Genomic DNA, 7,675 nt, shown 5'->3' on the forward strand with positions numbered 1-7,675 from the left:
TCGAGCACTTTACGGTAGCACAGTTTAACGAGGACCAATACCGCACACCCTCGGTCCCTACGCAGACTGATCCAAGTGGTCACCCACCCGCACACTGACCGTAGCCAGTGATGCTTGACTTCGGTGATCTGCTGGGAACCGTGTCTTAACGATCAGTTCACTGCGGGACTAATAAGAAGAAGTAGACGAAAAAGAATTATATTTCAGCAAATTTGATGCGGCTCTGTATTTAATTAACTTAACGTTAATTAGTTCTCTAAGTTATGTAGAGAAACTTAGCTCACCTTTAATATGCCCTTTTGCTGATAAAGATTAGCTGGCGCTGATGTCATAGGTCACATAGGTGGATATCGGTCGTCTTCTCTTAGAGTGCAAATGTCCCGCAGTGGACTGATCATTAAGACACGGTTCCCAGCAGATCACCGCATCACTGGCTTCGGTCAGTGTGCGGGTGGTGACCTCTTGGATTAGTCTGCGTAGAGACAGAGGGTGTGCGGTATGGGTCCTCGTTAAATTGTTCTACCTCGACTTCGCGTGCAGGTCGTCGGGCTATCAAAGCGGAGGTGCCATGTCCTCTGCAGAAGATCAAAATTATGATGGATGTTTCCCAGGCCGTCGCCAATAGCCCATTGTGCAGCTCTAGTGCTACTCAAATGAACTACAACAACTTAGAGTGCAATTACCCAATTGTTTGATAGGTATGCAATTGCAAGCGCATCGTGCTTCTTTTTTCAACAATATCCAGGAGTAATTTTTACGTTCATGAAGTAATAAAGCAAAATACGACATGAAAATTTCAAAAATAACAACAACATATATTTGTTAGACCCTTTATCCGCAAAAATATAATTTTGTAACTTTTCTCTAACCATCAGTGTTTTGCAACATTCCTACTTCAGATTATTTCTCACAAAGTATTAATAAACGTAGTCAATTTTTGGAACTAATAAGCGTGATTAATCATCGTGAGTATCACAGCAAAATCTTTTATCTGTAGATATATCAAGAATTTCTATGATTATCACGATAATAATCTCATTACGGTAAATCATTCTAACGGAAGTAGTGCTATCTGATAGTCCACTTCTGAGATGTGTATCAATGCTGGTGAAATCTAATGCCTTCAAGCAATGAAGATAAATGGAAGGTGATTTGTTAAACATCTTAATAACTCAATAAAATAGATTGAAATTTTCGAACATTTCAAAAAACCTCATTCAAACAGCAATTTAAACTTTGTTTCCTACTATATATAAAATTCTAATGATTGTGTCGCAGTTTTTCTTGGCTTTCGATGCATTTTTATTGGCCAGAAAATCTCACATTAATTTTCATATTGGTTTGGCTGTCATCAGCATAAAATTTACATAAGTCATCAAGTTATTGTTTTCCTATAAATATTTTTGCATTCCTAATTTAAAGGTATTTACCTGTGCTGTTATTATTATGTTTTTAATTTTGTTTGATTCTAAATTAAAAGTTTAAGAGGATTGTTTTTATTATAATTATTGTTAGAATGATGCAGTTCTGTGTTAAATTTTACGATAAAGTGATGTAAATCGGTGTCTGATTCTATTTACCATTTTACAATTATTATTCTTCGGTGCATATTACATTAACATACAATTATGAATGATGGTTAAAGTGATACGTTAAATGCTTTAGAACTTAACTTTCAGCTTCATTCACAAAGTGATGAATGCAAAAATTATATTTAAAATATACATCCATCCGTCCGGTAAGCAAAACTATTAAACTACAGTTGTGTACTCACCAAATGCGTTATACCTTTTAATTTTAAATGTTGGCTTCGAAAAAAGATTAATGTTCGCTAATTGATCTTAATAGTATCATATGGGAAATATTTGGGAAGTAGAGTACATATATTTTTAGTACATATATTTTCAGTTGAGTAATTTCAACTCTTTCAAGCCAAGAAACAGCCAATTATTTCGAAGCAATGATCGGGGTTGGTGAGCGTCAGTGAACAGAGGGCCTCCCAGTGCATAAAAGTCTCGTTTAGCTCCATAATTACTTGATTTTTTCCAACAGAATCCGACAACATTCCGGAAAAATTGTTCAGATTTTCACGAATGATATTTTCTAGTGGTAGCCAAATTTATGTTTTAATATATTATGCTGGCTTTGATTTAGAGTTATTTTAACTACCACAACACAAACATATGCACTAGAAACTCTGTGGCGTAATGTCTAAATTTCAATTGAAATTGAAAATAGGATTTTAAAAACCTAAAAAAATTATGTGAAGATTATCCCCAAATCAAGTTTTCTTATACGTGAATTACTTTCACTTCCGAAAACACCGGGTTCCGCAGTGGACTGATCGTTGGGACACGGTTCCCAGCAGATCACCGAAGTCAGGCATCACTGACTGCGATCAGTGTGAGGGTGGGTGACCACTTGGATTAGTCTGCGTAGGGACCGAGGGTGTGCGGTATGGGTCCTCGCTAAACTGTATTGATGTAGATGTGTTAATAAGAAAGAAAAAACATTGGTATTTACATATTTAGGAAATCTGGGAACACATCAGCACTACTAATTTAACTTTCACCTATGAAGCCCGTGCTCTTTATTATTTTTTATATGTATTACGATCGTCGTTCCATTTTGTTTCTTTTTTGTAGTATACTGAATAAATAGTTAGTTTTACTTAAAGATGTCATGTTCAGTCAATACTTGCATAGTTCAATAATTTCTACAAACTGTTCTATCGTAAGGTGCTCGACTTCGCTACCGAAGCAGGGGTGCTATCCCCTCTGCAGAGGATCAAAATTGTGATGGCATGTCTTCGGATCATCCTCNTGTATTGTTTACAGACGAGTCTCGATTCAGTCTGGAGAGTGACACCCGACGTGTTTTGGTGTGGAGGGAAAGGGGAACTCGAAATAACCCCACTTTCATTCGTGAAAGGTCACACTACAGACGAGCTGGTTGGATGGTGTCGGGTGGAATAAGCATAGGTGGACGTACGGACCTGCATATCATTCGGAACGGTACTTTGACGGCCCGCAGATATGCAGACGAGATATTGAGAACTCCTGTCATACCCTACGCAGCAGCTATTTGAGATTCCTTTGTTTTACAAGATGATAATGCGAGACCACATACAGCTCGTCTTGTGGAAAACATGCTGGAAGCTGAAGCAATACAGCGTATGGAATGGCCAGCGTGCTCTCCTGACCTGAATCCAATTGAGCATGTTTTGGACGTGCTCGGGCGACGGATTGCTGCGAGACCAAGGCCTCCATTAACTCTCCGTGACTTGGAGATTGCCCTTCTTTAGGAGTGGAACTGTATTCCCCGAACTCTCATCGATACCATCATCGCATCCATGGGAAACAGGTGTGCAACAGTCTTAGCTGTTCGAGGAGACCACATGCCTTATTAACAGTACTGCATCACTTCCAAACATTACTTTTTTATCGTTTACATGTAAACCAATTGTTGCCTTAAATCGGCTTTTTGTTTTTTATTCCATAGTTTCCATGAATTAAAGCTTAATTCCATATGTTTTTACGTCTTTTTTTCTGTATCGCGCATTGATACGTATGCACTACCCATTTCATGCAGCTCTGTGGATGTCTCGCATGATTTTCTTACTTTCTTTGCTTGCTCCCCTAATTTTTTTGAGCAGTGTAGTTGCCACTATTTTTGGTGTTACGGTACACAAAAAAATTTTTTCAGAACCCAGAAAATTATGGCATATAAGTACCTAGCAAAATTTTTAAAAAAATTGCTAATAAATTGCTTATTACTCTACTTTTCGCTACCACTATAAAAAAATATTCTTTTATAATGATTTCTCTTAGTTAATATTTTATAGAAATTAAACAATTTAGCTCTTTCGGTGCGTGATGGAATCGAATCTGCCGCCTCCTTACTTTTGATAATAATATAAACTAATAAAATTGTAATTGGTTTTATCTCTATGCGGTGTCTCGTCAACTACTTAAGAGTCACAAAACGCTCTGTAGAGAGGGGATATCGGGTTCGAATCCCTCCGAATCTTGGCTGCATCTTTGTGATTGAACTTACGCTAACTATTCTTCAATGTTTTAGAGCCCGTACTTTGCACACAAGCCTGGTCAGTGCAAATTGAATATCAAGATAAAGCAAACCATTTCATTGCTGGCAGGCATACGATAACCATAATTCGTGGGCCTTTTTTTAATCAAATTTTTGAATTAGCTTTGTCTGCTCCACAAAAAATTTATATCTTAAATAGCTCAATCAATAGTTGTATATAACATTGCAATACCTATTTTTTAGTTAGTATACATAGTTGATTAACAGCTATGCGAGAAAATATGCTTTTTTGTGTGTATTCATACCATATCACCCTCAGTTCTAATATTTGTATTCAAGAGGGCAAAAAAATATGGGATCTTTTTTTTTTCGTTTTGGAACTTTAAAATTGTTTCAGCAAATATATTTTTAATATTTGCGGGATATATTTGCTTTTTTTTTATTTTTTTTATTTTATAAGAATATTTCTCAAGGCAAATGCATTATATTTAAGCCGAATTCATAATATTCGACAGATTAAACACTGGAAATTTGGTGTAAAAATTATGTTCGCTTTACAGAGGAAATCGTGTTACCATTAATAAGCTTTAGCTTAAATAAGTAAAAGAAAAATATTCCACTGCTTTAGGTGTGAAGCTAGAGCAAGGAGGTAGTGCCAAACGTCAGTAAATATTAATAGCTGTTTTTGTTGTTAACCGTTTTAATGCTACTGTTCCATTTTTGGCCCATGCTTCCTTGTATGCTTTATTTTATTTTATAACCAATTCTGAGTTCACTACTATCAACTCCGTAGCCTTGTGATTTTATGCATAATCCAGAAGACAAGGGAACTCCTGGATCAAGCATTGAGATCTAGCTTTCGTGGAGGACTTTTTGATGAAACTAACCCGCATTTGCGTTACATGGAGGGGAAAACAAAAAGCACCACCCACGTTTAGCTCGGCGGCAAGGCAATTCTATCCCATTATCCGTCTACCACTGAGGATATTTTATGTCAGCACTGTGCAAGACGGCAGCAGAATTCGTATCAACCAGCCACTGCTGGGATTCGAACCTAGTTCACGTCTTTGAGTGGCGAAGGACACCGCAACTCTTCCTTGCGTGTTAGTTAATGTTTTCATATACATAAAATCGGGTTACCTAATTGCAAGCAAAAGCTCTCGTATACGGAATATTGAAAGAAATTCGCTCTTCCTATTCACAGTCAAAATGCTAATATCAAAAATACAAAGATTGTTTGTTTATCACGAGGTAAAGATCACTAGCCTACCACAATTTAGAAAAAAAATATATTTTTTCTTCAATATATTTTTCTGTTGTTTAAGTGAGCAAAAAGGGATATATCTTTATTTATTTATGATGTTTATGTAGCAATGGAACATTCCTTATTTTTTAAAAACAATGTCGGCCGACCACAGGCTGTTATCTTTTTCATAACAAGAAAAATTTGCTCGCAATTTCTTGAAATCCAACCGCACACTATAGAAAATTGAGCTTATTGTTGACCCCATATCCACCATCTTCCCTTCTTGACAACTTCCAATAAAAATCAAGATTCACTGTTACTCAATCACTGTCTTCCTTTTGTAACAACGAGTTGGAAATGTGTTTGCAGACATTTCTGCCTTTCATAAAGTATAGAACTCTACAATCTGTAAATAAAAGTCCTTCTCTAGATATGTGCTTTAAATCAAAATAGGCAGATATGACCATTTTTTTGTTTTTTTTATTGCTAATTTAACATTAAATATGTTTATTAGCTTATAGCGACAAGCTCGCTATTATCTGATACTATGAATTGTAGTTCTAACTGTATTTCATTATTAGCATTTATGTAGAATAAACAACACATTCGTATCCACTGAAATATTTACATAATATAGAAATCTATATTTAATTCTAAAATCCTAAAAATTACAATATTTTTAAACTCAACCAGCAGCTAAAGGAATAAAACATCCACATATTATAATCACACATACAGGGCAACCTCGCCAAATGCGATAAAATCGTAAATTAAGCAAATAAATTTTTCTAAACAAATCAGTATTTTTTTATTCGAGAACAGTAATTTTTGGTAGATGCGCCACGTAACCCATTAGAATTGGGTCTAAATAATATAAGCCTGAAACAAACTATCATAAAATAGCTTTGGTGGGAAAACAATTAATGGTTAATAATAACCATTAATAATAATGGGGAAAAAGTAAGATTTGCATTAGGCGAAGACTTTCGAAAATGGGCGAATACTTTTGTTTGTTGGCTAATTTACTGGCTAATAATTTGAATTCCTTCCCCTTGAGTTACCACTTTTTTTTTATAATTCCTCAAATTTTGTTGAATTTCGTTCAATTATCTTTCAGGATATATAATTTCAATAAATGGATACCAAAAATGCATTTCATTGTAAATATGTAGCTTTAATTTTGGAACAATAAGTACTCATTCACGATTTAATTGAAACATTTTATTTCGTGTCACTTAGTTCAGAAATAAGATTTAAAAAATTATCTTATTGTCTTAAAGATATATTTATATACACTTTGCTTACATATTTACTCTTCGCTTAAGTCCTTCGTAGATGATAAAGCAAAAGTAAAAAGTGTAGACATTGGAAAAATATTAATGTTTCAAAAATGTTCTTATCTGAATAAAGTTAATAATTTGAAAAGATTTGGATTTTCGTTCTAGGTTGGCATGGTAACGGCTGTATCGTTGCAACTACACCAAATCCATAGGGTTTTATGCCGAACATTTGATATATTGGGGGAAGGATGGGGTGGAAAAAGAATAAGTCACCAGTGGAACATAAATATACGTTTTTCCATTCCACAAACAAAACAACATCGATAAATAAATCCTTTGACAATTATAAACCACAGATGGTGTTATGAAGAGTGCATGAGTACTTTTTATTAGTTTTTCATGGGTTTTAAAAAAAATTTATCCATTAAAAATTAAATAAATGCTTTGAATATACTTATTCAGGCATCTAGATACACACTCAGGAAAACATTTATGGAGTGGATTATTACAGCGTAATTCTTTGCATTCATTATAATCATTTTCAAAGTATTTACTGACAAACCTTTAGATTTTTTATACTTAACTCACTTTTTTTGTAAAATATTTAAGTCTATATTCAATGTGTGTCTTCTGATTTTTGAGAAATGAAACTGCAAGAGAATGTATTTTCTAAAATAATAAAATAAGCAAAAAATAAAATAAAATTTCAAAAATTTCGCTATGACGACGTATTTTTAAAAGTGTGTATTCAACGTTTTNACAAGTAAAAGTACTAAATTTAAAAAGTAACGAAGTACAAGTAAAAGTACTTACTTTTTACTTGTACCGGCGGTACAAGTTACGAAAGTAAAAGTACTGCCATCTATGTATAGATGTCATAAAAAATAAAATTCTTTTTTCTTTTTTTTTGTCTACATGGAAACACAGAATATGAAAAAAATTTCTACTGAATGTCATCGTTTTAATTCCAAGTCTGTTACTTAGTTTATGCCAAAAAATAGCGTTATTTTTAACTATATTTTTAAAACAATGATAACTTATATTGGCATTAAGCACAGAGCTTCAATTGAAATTTAAGCAATCCAGAAAATCCGAAAGGGAT

The sequence above is a fragment of the Parasteatoda tepidariorum genome, chromosome 6 (genome assembly GCF_043381705.1).
Source record: "Parasteatoda tepidariorum isolate YZ-2023 chromosome 6, CAS_Ptep_4.0, whole genome shotgun sequence".
NCBI lineage: Eukaryota > Metazoa > Arthropoda > Arachnida > Araneae > Theridiidae > Parasteatoda > Parasteatoda tepidariorum.